Source organism: Triticum urartu, chromosome 5A (assembly GCF_056163025.1).
Source record: "Triticum urartu cultivar PI428250 chromosome 5A, HENAU_Tu73, whole genome shotgun sequence".
Classification (NCBI taxonomy): domain Eukaryota; kingdom Viridiplantae; phylum Streptophyta; class Magnoliopsida; order Poales; family Poaceae; genus Triticum; species Triticum urartu.
Genome location: NC_141877.1, coordinates 631007124 through 631026084, shown reverse-complemented (window position 1 = coordinate 631026084; position 18961 = coordinate 631007124).

The window sequence follows — 18961 nt, the reverse complement described above, 5'->3', positions numbered from 1 at the left end:
TATTTCCAATTCAGAAACTTTAAGCAACTCAATGATTTTCACGAGAGGAGATAAAATGACTTCTTCAAATTATGAAATATGAGTTGGGAGTTTCAAGGATCAAAATTCAAAGTCCTTTTGAAATTATTTTCAATTTGGAATTGTTTGAGTTTTATTCAAATTGTTTTTCTCCAAAAATAAAATATATGGAAAATAGGGTAACATGATTCCCTACATTAGAAAATTGGAGAAAAATTAATTTGAAATCATTTTGGTATTTTTTAAAATGATTTTGCTGGATTTTAATAGACCAGTAGCACTCTTTGATTTATCTGAGTTTGTGAGGATTTTATTTGGCATATTAAAAATGTTCATGTCGTAGAAAATCTTTTTCTGAAAATTTTGATATAGTATATGCCTATATAATACTATTTTTATTTCTGTTTGTTTTTATTTGTTTTGTTTGTTTGGAAAAAAAATTCTTTAAAAAAAATTCCCTGACTGGGCCGGCCCAGCTAGCCAGCTAGGCCCAGCCCAGCCGCCGTCGTCCCCGACAGGGACTCCTCATGAGTCCATGTCGCCGCCGCCGCTCGCCGTGGCTAACCCGGCCACCTCTGCGCCGCCTTGCCCCTCCTCCCATAAATACCGGGCACCCGGGCCCCCTGGACCCCGACCCGCCACTCCGCCGCTCCGCCGCTTCGCGTCCTCGCCTCGTGCCGCCGCTGCTCCTTGACTCGCCACAACCGTCGCTGCCGGCGAGATCAGCCGCAGCCGCGCCTCGCCGCCGCACTCCGCCCTGCACCGCGCCGCCCCGCGTAGCTGCAGCCGCCGCCCGCCGCTGCCGTCGCCGCCCCAACGCCGGAGCCGCGCCGCACCTCGCCGGAATCCATTCGCCGCCGCCGCCAGTTTTCGGCGTAAACCGCAATCGAACCGGTACTAAACCGCCGAACCACCCGGTTCTCTGTTTTTTTATTAGTTTAGGTTTTCTCTTTTAAAACCGATCGGTTTTTCTTTTAGTCTAGATTATCTAACAAACGTTCGTCGTTTAGATTTCTGTAGCGAGCGTTCGCTCGATAGATTTTTCCTTTTTCTTATTAAATTCGGCCAGGGACCTATATGTGAGGATTTTCTTTACAGATTAGTCCCTGTTCATCAATCGATCACTACTTTTTACCCGTTTATCCAAATCCAACGAAACCAATGCCCACGTATTCATTATGATCTCCTCTATCCAGTAAATCAACTCAAAAATGTTTTTGAAAAATTTAAAATTTGAATTAGACCAGATTTGAATTCAAACTTTGTTTGATCATAACTTGAGTTTCGTAGCTCCGTTTGAGTTGATTGTTTTTGCAAATCGAAGTTCTTGACCTAAACTTTCTGATAAGGACAAATTCACATAATTTTGGTACTGTTAGAAATTTATTTTATGTTGCAAGAGTTATTTGCTTGGTTTTGATGTTTTTCGAATCGTCTTCTTTGTTCTTTCTGATCTTTTAAGTGATTGCTTATGTGTGGTTACTATTGTTTGCTTACAATAGATTGACCGGAGTGTGGCGAGTAGAACTATCAAGAGTTATGAGTGTGAATCATCTTCATCCACATTGCAGGCAAGTTCACACTTTGATCATATCCCTTTTATCACCCAGTTTTTATGCATTAGTTCCAATCCTCAAACATTGCATGATTAGGATGTCATTAACATGTGGGTATTGGGAAGTAGTTGATGAGGTAGGAACCTATTGCCCTGTATTCAAACCTTGGGAGTTACTATTACGTTATGCTTATAGTGCCATGCCATGCTCGTAGACGTGGATTGGGTTTTGAAAGTATTCATGACAGATGTGAGATTGTTAATTAATGGTTTACTTAAGGTGGCAACTTAAACACACATCTGGGTGGATTGAGGTACCTGGGTATTCCAGGATTGCCTATCTAGGCACCTGGGTAGACCAGGATTGCCTATTTTTTTATGGACCGCCACCCAGGCCCAAAGGGATCATGAGATTTTTCATACTAGAAACTTCCATGTGCAGCCACAAGCTATTATGGGCTCTAGCATAGTTGATTAAGTCGTGCGAACTCTTACAGGGTAGACTAGTAGATGTAGGGGAAAGTAGGTGTAACAGTCTATCCATCGTAAGGTGCTAGCGCTTCTAAAAGACTATGTCTCGGTCATCCGTTTCTCACACACCATGTAGTGCGAGAAACCAAACGGAGGCGATCGAGTCTTGTGGGGAAAAGTGCGCAAACCTCTGTAGAGTGTATAAACTAATCATGATTAGCCGTGTCCCCGGTTATGGACATCTTGAGTATCTAGTACCTGGATTATCATGTGAATCTCATCATGTTACTTTAAATTAAGTTTGTTGGGTTTAATGATGTTACTTAATTGGGATTGTGAATGCTGTCAACCATTCTCAATGTTTAACAACCACCATGATAGTTAAATAAAATTTATTCCTTTGTAGTAGGGAAAAATTGGCTTTTCGCAAAAACATATAACCATAGAGCTTTTCCACCAGCCATATATGCATGTAGTGATAGCCATTGTTCATCATTCTCTATGGTGTGAATTTGCCAGTACATTCAATGTACTGACCCTTTGTGGCTGCAACGTCTCATGTTGCAGGATTATCTTACGACGAGTAAGTGGTACATTAGGGTTACGATTTCTACACTCAACTTTTCCATTGGTGTTGATGGGAATCTACAACCTTGTTACTTCCGCTATTTTGGATTGAGGTAATAGTATTTACGTTACCGTTACATGTGATTTACCTCTGTTATAAATCCTTGAGTACTGTGTGTGTCAGCATACCGATCCAGGGATGACACTTAAGCATAGAGACTTGACCGTCTGAGGTCGGGTCGCTCCAAGATGGTATCAGAGCACATGTTGACTGTAGGACGTGACCCTAGAAACTAGCAAGCCCATAGCAAAGATTTTTCTCTACAACTTTCCCTTTCAAAAAGATCTTTTACCTCTCTTCTCTTCTGAGCTTATTCAAATATTCCCTTTAGTGAGACCATACCCCTTTCCCCTTTTGACCACACGAAGTTTCGGCTGATGAGACCACTTCAAGAAGTACAAGATATCGGATAACTGAGACCATTCGGAATGAAGAGGATTTTACCATACATTATAATAATGGAAACTGCAATGGTTGAAGACTCCAAAGACTAGGAGAATTTGAAGGCCCTGTACAATTTCTAGATTTGTATGACCTAGGAAGGCACCCCTTATGGAACTTGGTAGACTATGGAAGCTGTCAATACCCGAGATCAAGATGTATTGGAGAAAGACCGGAACATGGAGAGCTGAGAACTCAAAGTTTTGTCAAGAAAACCCTAAGGCAGGAGATATCAACTATGGAAGATAGCTCATGGCAATGACAATGACAGAAACACGGTTATCCATGATGTTATCTCCCGCTTATGCTATTGTCACCATGCTGAGTTAAGCATGCATATGCATGGAAGGATTGGATGGTAGAAGGCTGATGGAGCATCTATCAGCAAGAGGTGAAGTTTTAACCTTAGCTAGTGTATCACCAGGATCTGGAGTGTTACATCAAGAAGTTAAGATGGACCTTCAGGAAGCCGTATTTTGACAAGGAGCATTTCATGGAGAACTTAGGTCCAAGAAGCTGAAGTAGCCAAGCTGGAGGAGCTACAACCTCGAGATACCGGAGATTTGTCAGGAACTGAAGGACAGTATGATCATGGCTCATGCCAAGGATGTTGAAACCCAGAAGTTAGAAATGCAGCTCCAGAATACTAAAGGACGTCTCAAGAGACCTCGCGTCAACAGAGTTGATCTGGCAAAAGAACTTGAGAAGAAAAGCATGATCGGAAGAAGCCATTGGAGGCATGAACAAGGCTCGTAGAGTTAGACGACATTGAAGATTTATTGACCTTTAGAAGACCAAACCCCTGTCCTATACCTACGTTAGATGCGACGATTGTGAGCTGTCGTTTGTTTGATGTTTTTCGACAGCCACAACAAAAATCTGTATTTTCAAAACTGTTGTTTGCATTGTGTGTATCCCTCTCTATCTCTCTTATCTCACCCCAAACTCATGGACCCAATAGAGGATGAATGAAGATGAGCTTGTACTCTCTAGACTGATGAGTCAGTTGGAGATGGACCGATGGATTCAGAACATGGAGGATCACATGAAGAATAATCCTGTAGTCGGAAAGGATATGACCCAACATGCTCTTCAGTGCCTTGAAAGAGGTGCTACTACTTGGTGGAGAACGTACCAAACCATCAATGGATGGCAAGGAGTAACCACTTGGAAAGAATTTAAGTTGACTTTGCCAAAGACTCGGTTTGTGTCCCAGAATTTGAAGCCTTATGGAAAGGATATGAAGAAACCTTGTGCATGCAAGATTTGTGGAGAAATCGGACCCACCCATAAAGAACACAAGGATGAATGCCCTAATTGTGAAGGAAGTCACCCAGTTGAAGAATGCCCAATTAGGCAGATTACTTGTTTCTTGTGTGAAGGGACTACCCACTATCCTGCTCAGAGTCACATTTACCCCATGGTACAACGAACCATCCAGCAGAAGAAAGAAGTAAAGAAAGGAGCCCTTATGGAAATTTTAGAAGAACCCGTGATGAAGGAAGATGTGGAGGACACACCTAAAAAGGACCCGAGTAAACCCTGCACTAAGTCTTGCTATTCATGTGGAGAAGAAGGTCACATCTCCCAAAATTGTTTGAACGGGGATCTAATAGAATTCCCGACAGAGGAAGTAGAGTATGACCCACAAGAAATAGAAGCCCTAATTGGAATGGAAAAGTCCAGAAAGAGAAGCAGAGTGGATTCCAGGAAGGATCTGAGTCATATCACATGTTATAGGTGCAAGGAGTCAGGGCACTACCTCAACAGTTGCCCAAAAAGGAAACCTCGATACTTGCCAGAAGTAATATGTTTTAGTTGTAACGGAGCAGGGCACTTTGCCAGAGAATGCCCCAAGGAGAAGGAAACTTGTGCTAGATAGTTGAGTTTGCAACAAAATAAAGGGAGTAGTAGAAGTGAGAACATTTTCTTTTATATTGAGGTGTTGAGTTGAGACAGGTAATGGAAAAGCGAGAGATCGTAATCATTTGAGGATGAATAAAGTTAGCATCGTTGGTACTGATATGGATTTTATGAGTTGTTACCCTATGAAGAAGAATTTTGACCAATTTTGAGGATATGAGAAATATGGTCTATGGAAGATTTGTGCATTTTAAGGGTGGTAGTACCCTGTAAGAACCCTTGACCCCTGGAAAAGATAAGGATACTCCACTGAGTGGATTTCAGACAAAATGAATACGAGTTTTGTCTCGATATGTGTGATACCCCAAGAGTGTGTGGGATGAAGTTGGAGACCATCAGTTGTTTGGACCAAATGTGATCAAGGAGTCAGAAGAGAATGTTAAGTTGATTCGAGGTAGACTGAAGGTAGCTCAGTCCAGGCAGAAGAGTTATGTAGACTCAAAAACTCAAGAAGGTAGTCTATGAAATTGGAGACAGAGCATGTCTTCGTGTGTCCCCTCTGTGAGGAGTTAAACGAATTGGAGTTAAGGGAAAGTTAGCCCCGGGATTTGTAGGACCATACCGAGTTTTGGAGCGTATGGGAGAAGTGGCCAACAAGTTGGAGTCATCCGAAGGACTATCAGGAGTTCATGATGTGTTTCACGTTTCCCAGTTGAAGAAGTGCCATGCAGAGATGGCCAATATTCCCCTGTAAGGACGCTTGACCCTGGAAAGGATAATGATGTTCCACGAAGTGGAATATAGACTTCATAAGTATAAGTTTTTATCTCGGTATGAGGGATATCCCACGAGGATGAAGAGATAAATTACTATTGGACATAAAGGAGGTATGATGCCGGAAATATGGATCAATGGAAACTCCATGATGAGTCTGAGTAATCATGTCTTAGTTTGGTGCCAATAGAAGGAAGGAAGACAGTACAATTGGATGGATTTAAGAATACTAGGAAGTTGGAAGTTGGAACAATGATCAGTTGCCCAATGATAAGTTCAAGGACTACAAGTGATGAGATGGGCCATAACCCACCGGTCCCAGGACCTGCCAAGAAGCAAGCACACTCTTGCTGAAGGAAAAACCCTAGACGAAGTTACGATTTTATCGATAAGATGATTTTATAGGAGTAACGCAAAACCTGAGAGTTGTTAAGGAACAATAGATGTTTGTTTGGCTTGCAGAATAAATGGATTTTTCCGAATGCAGTTCCTGGACAAGAGAAATTCTGCAATGCTTGTGAGGATGACCGAGTGTTAGAATGCGAGATTCGCTAAACCGTATACAGGGTAATGATTTGGGTGCGGGATGGATTGATCACCATACCGACTTACTCTTATTGTTCGCCTTGTTATATGGGATGGTAAATCTGAGTAACTTACCTATAGTAGAGCGCCGATGATCAAAACCTTGCTTAAAACTTAGAATGGTATAAGTATTTTTCCTTGTACAAGGCAGCTTTTGCCAACCGTAGGTTATACGGTGAGGATCAACCAGACCCATTTCCTGCAGGAGAAACCATAAATTGTTGACCACCATGATATATCGATAGTTGTTTAGTTTTGGCGCCAGACCCGTCAGCTAAGAAGACCCAATCTCGGAATAACATTACCAAGATGAAAGGACAAAAGAATTGAGGAAAAGGTTATGCCACTACCGGAAGAGCCCGGATAAGGAATTATCCTAAAGATCCAAGAAGACCGACACTGTTAACAATAAAAATGGAGTATATGATTTTTGATGGAACCGTAACCATGCTTCTAAGGGTGGTAGCACCCCAGACCCCGGAGACGATTGATGAAATTATGAAGAGACCCCGAACCTAACCTATTTCTTTCTAGCCTCTCCAAATCTCGAGGACGAGATTCATTTTAAGGGTGGTAGGTTTGTAACATCCCAAAATTCTAAATTTTGGAATGTTATAATAAATAGATAGATTGATTGATTGTTTGATTGTTGTGAGATTGATTGAGTGAAATTCGAAACTTTTGAAAGTTAAATGAGAGGGAATAAAAGGACTTTCCCAAACTTTCACCTTTTTCTTTTGATCACCGTGAATTCAAATTCTTTTCAAATACAAAACCCTAGAGAGAAGATGACATGACTTCTTCCATTATTTAAATGACAAGGGGTGTTGAAAATATTTGAATTTCATTTGGAAAATATTTCCAATTCAGAAACTTTAAGCAACTCAATGATTTTCACGAGAGGAGATAAACTGACTTCTTCAAATTATGAAATATGAGTTGGGAGTTTCAAGGATCAAAATTCAAAGTCCTTTTGAAATTATTTTCAATTTGGAATTGTTTGAGTTTTATTCAAATTGTTTTTCTCCAAAAATAAAATATATGGAAAATAGGGTAACATGATTCCCTACATTAGAAAATTGGAGAAAAATTAATTTGAAATCATTTTGGTATTTTTTAAAATGATTTTGCTGGATTTTAATAGACCAGTAGCACTCTTTGATTTATCTGATTTTGTGAGGATTTTATTTGGCATATTAAAAATGTTCATGTCGTAGAAAATCTTTTTCTGAAAATTTTGATATAGTATATGCCTATATAATACTATTTTTATTTCTGTTTGTTTTTATTTGTTTTGTTTGTCTGGAAAAAAAATTCTTTAAAAAAAATTCCCCGACTGGGCCGGCCCAGCTAGCCAGCCAGGCCCAGCCCGGCCGCCGTCGTCCCTGACAGGGACTCCTCATGAGTCCATGTCAGTGCCGCTGCTCGCCGTGGCCAACCCGGCCACCTCCGCGTCGCCTTGCCCCTCCTACCATAAATACCGGGCACCTGGGCCCCTTGGACCCCGATCCGCCGCTCCGCCGCTTCGCCTCCTCGCCTCGTGCCGCCGCCGCTCCTCGACTCGCCGCAACCGCCGCCGCCGGCGAGACCTGCTGCAGCCGCGCCTCGCCGCCGCCGCCTGCTGCTCGCCGCCGCACTCCGCCCTGCACCGCGCCGCCCCGCGTAGCTGCAGCCGTCGCCCGTCGCTGCCGTCACCGCCCCAACGCCGGAGCCGCGCCGCACCTCGCCAGAATCCGTTCGCCGCCGCTGCCGGTTTTCGGCGTAAACCGCAATCAAACCGGTACTAAACCGCCGAACCGCCCGGTTCTCCATTTTTTATTAGTTTAGGTTTTCTCTTTTAAAACCGATCGGTTTTTCTTTTAGTCTAGATTATCTAATGAACGTTCGTCGTTTAGATTTCTGTAGTGAGCGTTCTCTCGATAGATTTTTCCCTTTTCTTATTAAATTCGGCCAGGGACCTATATGTGAGGATTTTCTTTACAGATTAGTCCCTGTTCATCAATCGATCACTACTTTTTACCCGTTTATCCAAATCCAACGAAACCAACGCCCACGTCTTCATTATGATCTCCTCTATCCAGTAAATCAACTCAGACATGTTTTTGAAAAATTTAAAATTTGAATTAGACCGGATGTGAATTCAAACTTCGTTTGATCATAACTTGAGTTTCGTAGCTCCGTTTGAGTTGATTCTTTTTGCAAATCGAAGCTCTTGACCTAAACTTTATGATAAGGTCAAATTCACATAATTTTGCTACTGTTAGAAATTTGTTTTATGTTGCAAGAGTTATTTGCTTGGTTTTGATGTTTTCCGAATCGTCTTCTTCGTTCTTTCTGATCTTTTGAGTGATTGCTTATGTGTGGTTACTATTGTTTGCTTACGATAGATTGAACGGAGTGTGACGAGTAGAACTATCAAGAGTTATGAGTGTGAATCATCTTCATCCCCATTGCAGGCAAGTGCACACTTTGATCATATCCCTTTTATCACCCAATTTTTATGCATTAGTTCCAATCCTCAAACATTGCATGATTAGGATGTCATTAACATGTGGGTATTGGGAAGTAGTTGATGAGGTAGGAACCTATTGCCCTGTATTCAAACCTTGGGAGTTACTATTACATTATGCTTATAGTGCCATGCCATGCTCGTAGACGTGTATTGGGTTTTGAGAGTATTCATGATAGATGTGAGATTGTTAATTAATGGTTTACTTAAGGTGGCAACTTAAACACACATCTGGGTGGATTGAGGTACCTGGGTATTCCAGTATTGCCTGTCTAGGCACCTGGGTAGACCAGGATTGCCTGTTTTTTTATGGACCGCCACCCAGGCCCAAAGGGATCATGAGATTTTTCATACTAGAAACTTCCGTGTGCAGCCACAAGCTATTATGGGCTCTAGCATAGTTGATTAAGTCATGCGAACTCTTACAGGGTAGACTAGAAGATGTAGGGGAAAGTAGGTGTAACAGTCTATCCATCGTAAGGTGCTAGCGCTTCTGAAAGACTATGTCTCGGTCATCCATTTCTCAAACACCATGTAGTGCGAGAAACCAAACGGAGGCGATCGAGTATTGTGGGGAAAAGTGCGCAAACCTCTGCAGAGTGTATAAACTAATCATGATTAGCCGTGTCCCCGGTTATGGACATCTTGAGTATCTAGTACCTGGATTATCATGTGAATCTCATCATGTTACTTTAAGTTAAGTTTGTTGGGTTTAATGATGTTACTTAATTGGGATTGAGAATCCTGTCAACCATTCTCAATGTTTAACAACCACCATGATAGTTAAATAAAATTTATTCCTTTGTAGTAGGGAAAAATTGGCTTTTCGCAAAAACATATAACCATAGAGCTTTTCCACTAGCCATATATGCATGTAGTGATAGCCATTGTTCATCATTCTCTATGGTGTGAATTTGCCAGTACATTCAATGTACTGACCCTTTGTGGCTGCAACGTCTCATGTTGCAGGATTATCTTACGACGAGTAAGTTGTACGTTAGGGTTACGATTTCTACACTCAACTTTTCCATTGGTGTTGATGGGAATCTACAACCTTGTTACTTCCGCTATTTTGGATTGAGGTAATAGTATTTACGTTACCGTTACATGTGATTTACCTCTGTTATAAATCCTCGAGTACTGTGTGTGTCAGCATACCGATCCAGGGATGACACTTAAGCATAGAGACTTGACCGTCTGAGGTCGGGTCGCTACAAAACTGCACCGGTATCAAATACCCAGGAGCTACTACGAGCGCTGGTAAGGTACACATCAATAACATATATATCACATATACCTTTGGTGTTGCCGGCCTTCTTTTCCGCTAAGTACTTGGGGCAGTTCCGCTTCTAGTGACCGTTTCCCTTGCAATAAAAGCACTCAGTCTCAGGCTTGGGTCCATTCTTTGACTTCTTCCCGGCAGCTTGCTTACCGGGCGCGACAACTCCCTTGCCGTCCTTCTTGAAGTTCTTTTTACCCTTGCCTTTCTTGAACTTAGTGGTTTTATTCACCATCAACACTTGATGTTCCTTTTTGATTTCCACCTCCGCTGATTTCAGCATTGAATATACCTCGGGAATGGTCTTTTCCATCCCCTGCGTATTGAAGTTCATCACAAAGCTCTTGTAGCTAGGTGGGAGCGACTCGGGAGATTAACTCCCAGCTGAGACAAGCGGTTATGCAACCCAGACATTTTGAGTATGTGCTCACTGACAGAACTGTTCTCCTCCATCTTACAACTGTAGAACTTGTCGGAGACTTCATATCTCTCGACCCGGGCGTGAGCTTGGAAAACCATTTTCAGCTCTTGGAACATCTCATATGCTCCGTGTCGCTCAAAACGCTTTTGGAGCCCCGGTTCTAAGCTGTAAAGCATGCCGCACTGAACCAGGGAGTACTCATCACTACGTGTCTGCCAAGCGTTCATAACGTCTTGTTCTGCAGGGAAAACAGGTGCTTCACCTAGCGGTGCATCAAGGACATATGCTTTCCTGGTAGCTATGAGGATAATCCTCAGGTTACGGACCCAGTCCGTGTAGTTGCTGCCATCGTCTTTCAGCTTGGTTTTCTCTAGGAACGCGTTGAAGTTGAGGGCAACATTAGCGTGGGCCATTTGATCTACAAGACATATTGCAAAGATTTTAGACTATGTTCATGATAATTAAGTTCATCTAATCAAATTATTAATGAACTCCCACTCAGATAGACATCCCTCTAGTCATCTAAGTGATACATGATCCGAGTCAACTAGGCCGTGTCCGATCATCACGTGAGACAGACTAGTCATCATCGGTGAACATTTTCATGTTGATCGTATCTTCTATATGACTCATGTTCGACCTTTCAGTCTTCCGTATTCCAAGACCATGTCTGTACATGCCAGGCTCGTCAAGTCAACCTAAGTGTATTGCGTGTGTAAATCTGGCTTACACTCGTTGTATGCGAACGTTAGAACCTATCACACCCGATCATCACGTGGTGCCTCGGAACAACGAACCTTAGCAACGGTGCACAGTTAGGGGGAACACTTTCTTGGAATCATTGCGAGGGATCATCTTATTTATGCTACCGTCGTTCTAAGCAAATAAGATGTAAAACATGATAAACATCAGATTCAATAAAATAGTGACATGATATGGCCAATATCATTTTGCTCCTTTTGATCTCCATCTTCGGGGCGCCATGATCATCGTCGTCACCGGCATGACACCATGATCTCCATCATCATGATCTCCATCATCGTGTCTTCATGAAGTTGTCTCATCAATCATTACTTCTACTACTATAGCTAACGGTTAGCGATAAAGTAAAGTAATTACATGACGTTTATGTTGACACGCAGGTCATAAATAAATTAAGACAACTCCTATGGCTCCTGCCGGTTGTCATACTCATCGACATGCAAGTCGTGATTCCTATTACAAGAACATGATCAATCTCATACATCACATATATCATTCATCACATCCTTTCGGCCATATCACATCAGACGGCACATGCTGCAAAAACAAGTTAGACGTCCTCTAATTGTTGTTACAAGTTTTTTTACGTGGCTGCTATAGGTTTCTAGCAAGAACGTTTCTTACCTCCGCCAAAACCACAACGTGATATGCCAATTTCTATTTACCCTTCATAAGGACCCTTTTCATCGAATCCGATCCGACTACAGTGGGAGAGACAGACACCCGCTAGCCACCTTATGCAACTTGTGCATGTTAGTCGGTGGAACCTGTCTCACGTAAGCGTACGTGTAAGGTCGGTCCGGGCCACTTCATCCCACGATGCCACCGAATCAAGATAAGACTAGTAACGGCAAGTAAATTGACAAAATCAACGCCCACAACAACTTGTGTTCTACTCGTGCATAGAAACTACGCATAGACCTAGCTCATGATGCCACTGTTGGGGAACGTAGCAGAATTTTAAAATTTTCTACGCATCACCAAGATCAATCTATGGAGTCATCTAGCAACGAGGGAGAGGGGAGTGCATCTACAAACCCTTGTAGATCGCGAGCGGAAGCGTTCAAGAGAACGGGGTTGATGGAGTCGTACTCGTCGTGATCCAAATCACTGATGACCAAGTGCCAAACGGACGGCACCTCCGCGTTCAACACATGTACGGTTGGGAGAGATGTCTCCTCCTTCTTGATCCAGCAAGGGAAGGAGAGGTTGATGGAGATCCAACAGCACGACGGCGTGGTGGTGGAAGTAGCGGGATCCCGGCAGGGCTTCGCCAAGCGCAAGCGGGGAGGAGGAGGTGTCACGGGAGGGAGGGAGGCGCCAGGGACTTGGGTGCGGCTGCCCTCCCTCCCCTCCACTATATATAGGGGGCCTGGGGGGGCGACCCCTACAGATCCCATCTAAGGGGAGGGGGCGGCGGCCTAGGGGTGGCTTGGCCCCCAAGGCAGGTGGAGGCGCCCCCACCCCCTTAGGGTTTCCAACACTAGGCGCAAGGGAGGCCCAAGGGGGGTGCACCAGCCCACCAGGGGCTGGTTCCCTTCCCACTTCAGCCCATGAGGCCCTCTGGGATAGGTGGCCCCACCCGGTGGACCCCCGGGACCCTTCCGGTGGTCCCGGTACAATACCGGTGACCCCCGAAACTTTCCCGGTGGCCAAAACTGGACTTCCTATATATAAATCTTTACCTACAGACCATTCCGGAACTCCTCGTGACGTCCGGGATCTCATCCAGGACTCCGAACAACTTTCGGGTTACCGCATACTAATATCTCTACAACCCTAGCGTCACTGAACCTTAAGTGTGTAGACCCTACGGGTTCGGGAACCATGCAGACATGACCGAGACAACTCTCCAGCGAATAACCAACAGCGAGATCTGGATACCCATGTTGGCTCCCACATATTCCACGATGATCTCATCGGATGAACCACGATGTCGAGGATTCAATCAATCCCGTATTCAATTCCCTTTGTCAATCAGTACGTTACTTGCCCGAGATTCGATCGCCTGTATTCCAATACCTCGTTCAATCTCGTTACAGGCAAGTCACTTTACTCATTCCGTAACACATCATCCTGTGACCAACCCTTAGTCACATTGAGCTCATTACGATGATGTTTTACCGAGTGGGCCCAGAGATACCCCTCCGTCATGCGGAGTGACAAATCCCAGTCACGATTCGTGCCAACCCAACTGACACTTTCGGAGATACCCGTAGTGCACCTTTATAGTCACCCATTTATGTTGTGACGTTTGGCACACCCAAAGTATTCCTACAGTATCCGAGAGTTGCACAATCTCATGGTCTAAGGAAAAGATACTTGACATTAGAAAAGCTCTAGCAGATGAACTACACGATCTTGTGCTATGCTTAAGATTGGGTCTTGTCCATCACATCATTCTTCTAATGATGTGATCCCGTTATCAATGACATCTAATGTCCATAGTCAGGAAACCATGACTATCTGTTGATCAACGAGCTAGTCAACTAGAGGCTCACTAGGGACATGTTGTGGTCTATATATTCACACATGTATTACGATTCCGGATAACACAATTATGGCATGAACTATAGACAATTATCATGAACAAGGAAATATAATAATAACCATTTTATTATTGCCTCTAGGGCATATTTCCAACAAATACCTCATTCCTTATACAAAGAAATTATGCATGATATTGCATCTGCTGAGATAGAAGACATAGATGTTACAATTAAGCTTGCCAATAGAGATACTATTTCACTAGTTGGGATTGTTAGAGATGTTGAAGTCTTGTGTGGGAAAGTTAAATATCCTACTGATTTTCTTGTTCTCGGTTCCCCACAAGATGACTTTTGTCCCATTATATTTGGTAGACCCTTCTTGAATACTGTTAATGCTAAGATAGACTCCAATAAGGATATTGTTTCTGTTGGTTTAGGGGATATGTCTCATGAGTTTAATTTTGCTAAATTTTGTAGACAACCCCATGATAAAGAATTGCCTAGTAAAGATGAAATTATTGGTCTTGCTTCTATTGCCATGCCTCCTACTGATCCTTTAGAACAATATTTGCTAGACCATGAAAATGATATGTTTATGAATGAAAGAAGGGAAATAGATGAAGTATTCTTTAAACAGGGACCTATCTTGAAACACAACTTGCCTTTTGAAATCCCAGGGGATCCCCCTCCACCTAAGGGTGATCCTGTGTTTGAGCTTAAACCTTTACCTGATACTCTCAAATATGCTTATCTTGATGAGAAAGAGATATATCCTGTTATTATTAGTGCTAACCTTTTGAGAGCATGAAGAAAAGAAATTATTGAAAACTCTGAAGAAGCACCGTGCTGCTATTGGATATACTCTTGATGATCTTAAGGGCATTAGTCCCACTCTATGCCAACACAAAATAAAGCTGGAGAAAGACGCTAAACCAGTTGTTGATCACCAACGACGGTTAAATACTAAGATGAAATAAGTGGTAAGAAAAGAAATACTAAAACTTCTGGAGGCAGGTATAATTTATCCCGTTGCTGATAGTCAGTGGGTAAGTCCTGTCCATTGTGTCCCTAAGAAGGGAGGTATTACTGTTGTTCCTAATGATAAAGATGAATTGATCCCACAAAGAATTGTTACAGGTTATAGAATGGTAATTGATTTCCGCAAATTAAATAAAGCTACTAAAAAGGATCATTACCCTTTACCTTTTATTGATCAAATGCTAGAAAGATAATCCAAGCATACAAATTTTTGCTTTCTAGATGGTTATTCTGGTTTCTCTCAAATACCTGTGTAAAAAGAGGATCAAGAAAAGACAAATTTTACTTGCCCTTTTGGTACCTTTGGTTATGGACGTATGCCTTTTGGTTTATGTAATGCACCTGCCACCTTTCAAAGATGTATGACTGCTATATTCTCTGACTTTTGTGGAAAGATTGTTGAGGTATTCATGGATGATTTCTCTGTTTATGGGACTTCTTTTGATGATTGCTTAAGCAACCTTGATCGAGTTTTGCAGAGATGTGAAGAAACTAATCTTGTCTTGAATTGGGAGAAGTGCCACTTTATGGTTAATGAAGGTATTGTCTTGGGGCATAAAATTTCTGAAAGAGGTATTGAAGTTGATAAAGCTAAGGTTGATGCTATTGAAAAGATGCCGTGTCCAAAGGACATTAAAGGTATAAGAAGTTTCCTTGGTCATGCCGGTTTTTATAGGAGGTTCATTAAGGACTTTTCTAAAATTTCTCGGCCTCTGACTAATATCTTACAAAAAGATGTTCCTTTTGTCTTTGATGATGATTGTGTAGAAGCATTTGAAATACTTAAGAAAGCTTTGGTTTCTGCACCTATTGTTCAACCTCCTGATTGGAATCTACCTTTTGAAATTATGTGTGATGCTTGTGATTATGCTGTAGGGGCTGTCCTAGGACAAAGAGTTGATAAGAAATTAAATGTTATCCAATATGTTAGTAAAACTCTAGACAGTGCCCAAAGAAATTATGCTACTACTGAAAAAGACTTTTTAGCAGTTGTATTTGCTTGTGATAAGTTCAGACCTTATATTGTTGACTCTAAAGTAACTGTTCACACTGAACATGCTGCTATTAAATATCTTATGGAAAAGAAAGATGCTAAATCTAGACTTATTAGATGGGTTCTCTTGCTAAAAGAATTTGATTTGCATATTGTTGATAGAAAGGGAGCTGAGAACCCCGTTGCAGACAACTTATCTAGGTTAGAGAATGTTCTTGACGACCCACTACCTATTGATGATAGCTTTCCTGATGAACAATTAGCTGTCATAAATGCTTCTCGTACTGCTCCATGGTATGCTGATTATGCTAATTATATTGTTGCTAAATTTATACGACCTAGTTTCACATACCAACAAAAGAAAAAGTTCTTCTATGATTTAAGACATTACTTCTGGGATGACCCACATCTTTATAAAGAAGGAGTAGATGTTGTTATTAGACGTTGTGTACCTGAGCATGAACAGGAACAGATCCTACGCAAGTGTCACTCCGAGGCTTATGGAGGACACCACGCTGGAGATAGAACTGCACACAAGGTATTGCAATCCGGTTTTTATTGGCCTACTCTCTTCAAGGATGCCCGTAAGTTTGTCTTGTCTTGTGATGAATGTCAAAGAATTGGTAATATTAGTAGACGTCAAGAAATGCCTATGAACTATTCACTTGTTATTGAACCATTTGATGTTTGGGGCTTTATGGGACCTTTTCCTTCCTCTAATGGGTATACTCATATTTTAGTTGCTGTTGATTATGTTACTAAGTGGGTAGAAGCTATTCCAACTAGTAGTGCTGATCATAACACCTCTATTAAGATGCTTAAAGAAGTTATATTTCTGAGGTTTGGAGTCCCTAGATATTTAATGACTGATGGTGGTTCACATTTTATTCATGGTGCTTTCCGTAAAATGCTTGCTAAGTATGATGTTAATCATAGAATTGCATATCCATATCATCCACAGTCTAGTGGTCAAGTAGAACTTAGCAATAAAGAGCTTAAATTAATTTTGCAGAAGACTGTCAATAGATCTAGAAAGAATTGGTCCAAGAAACTTGATGATGCATTATGGGCTTATAGAACTGCATATAAAAATCCTATGGGTATGTCTCCATATAAAATGATTTATGGTAAAGCATGTCACTTACCTCTTGAACTAGAACATAAGGCATATTGGGCTATTAAAGAGCTCAACTATGACTTCAAACCTGCCGGTGAGAAGAGGCTTTTTGACATTAGCTCACTTGATGAATGGAGAACCCAGGTTTATGAGAATGCCAAACTGTTTAAAGGAAAAGTTAAAAGATGGCATGACAAAAGGATACAAAAACGTGAGTTTAATGTAGGTGATTATGTATTGTTATACAACTCTCGTTTAAGATTTTTTGCAGGAGAACTCCTCTCTAAATGGGAAGGTCCTTACATCATCGAGGAGGTCTATCGTTCTGGTGCCATAAAAATGAACAACTTCGAAGGCACAAATCTGAGGGTGGTGAACGGTCAAAGAATCAAACATTATATCTCAGGTAATCCTATAAATATTGAAACTAATGTTATTGAAACCGCAACCCCGGAGGAATACATAAGGGACACTTTCCAGAACGTTTCAGACTCCGAAAAGGAATAGGTACGTGGTACGATAAGTAAACCGACTCCAAAACAGTTCTAATGGCAATTTTTCTCCGTTTTGGAATATTTAAGAAAATATGAAAATAAGAAGCAGACCGGAAAGGACACGAGGCTTCCACGAGGGTGGAGGGCGCGCCCTACCCCCTGGGCGCGCCCCTGCCTCTTGGGCACCTCGTGTGCTCTCCGGACTCCATTTTCTTGTAGGATACTTCTTTTGGTCGATAAAAAATCATTATATAATCTCCCAAAGGTTTTGACCACTGTATCACGCAAATATCCTCTGTTTTTGTTTCGAGCTGTTTCTGCTATAGATTAGAGTAATATGTCATCCCAAGATTCGGAGGGAGAAAACTATGTGGCTGATTTCCTTGCAGATCATAAGGTCTACGGGGACTTAGAGCATTGTGGTTGGACCACGGAGGAAGAAGAAGACTATGAGCCTAAGGGAAAGGAGGAGACTGATATGACTCCAATGTATCTATAATTTTTGATTGCTCCATGCTATTATATTATCTATTTTGGATGTTAATGGGCTTATTTTAACACTTTTATATTATTTTTGGGACTAACCTATTAACCGGAGGCCCAGCCCAAATTGTTGTTTTTTGCCTATTTTAGAGTTTCGCCGAAAAGGAATATCAAATGGAGTCCAAACGGAATGAAACCTTCGGGAGCGTGATTTTTGGAACAAACGTGATCCAGGGGACTTGGAGTGGACGTCAAGCAATCAACGAGGCGGCCACGAGGCAGGGGGCGCACCCTCCACCCTCGTGAGCCCCTCGTTGCTCCACCAACCTACTTATTCATCCTATATATATTGACATACCCCGAAAACATCCAGGAGCACCCCGAAACCCTATTTCCACCGCTGCAACCTTCTGTACCTAAGAGATCCCATCTTGGGGCCTTTTCCAGAGCTCCGCCGGAGGGGGCATTGATCACGGAGGGCCTCTACATCAACTCCATGGCCGCATCCGATGATGTGTGAGTAGTTTACCTCAAACCTTCGGGTCCATAGCTAGTAGCTAGATGGCTTCTTCTCTCTCTTTGGATCTCAATACAAAGTTCTCCTCGATTCTCTTGGAGATCTAGTCGATGTAATCTTGTTTTGCGGTGTGTTTGTCGAGATCTGATGAATTGTGGGTTTATGATCATGTTTATCTATGAACAATATTTGAATCTTCCCTGAATTCTTTTATGTATGATTGGTTTATCTTTGCAAGTCTCTTCGGATTATCAGTTTGGTTTGGCCTACTAGATTGATCTTTCTTGCAATGGGAGAAGTGCTTAGCTTTGGGTTCAATATTGCGGTGCTCAATCCCAGTGACAGAAAGGGAACCGACACGTATTGTATTGATGCCATCGAGGATAAAAAGATGGGGTTTATATCATATTGCATGAATTTATCCCTCTCCATAATGTCATCTTGCTTAAGGCATTACTCTGTTCTTATGAACTTAATACTCTAGAAGCATGCTGGATAGCGGTCGATGTGTGGAGTAATAGTA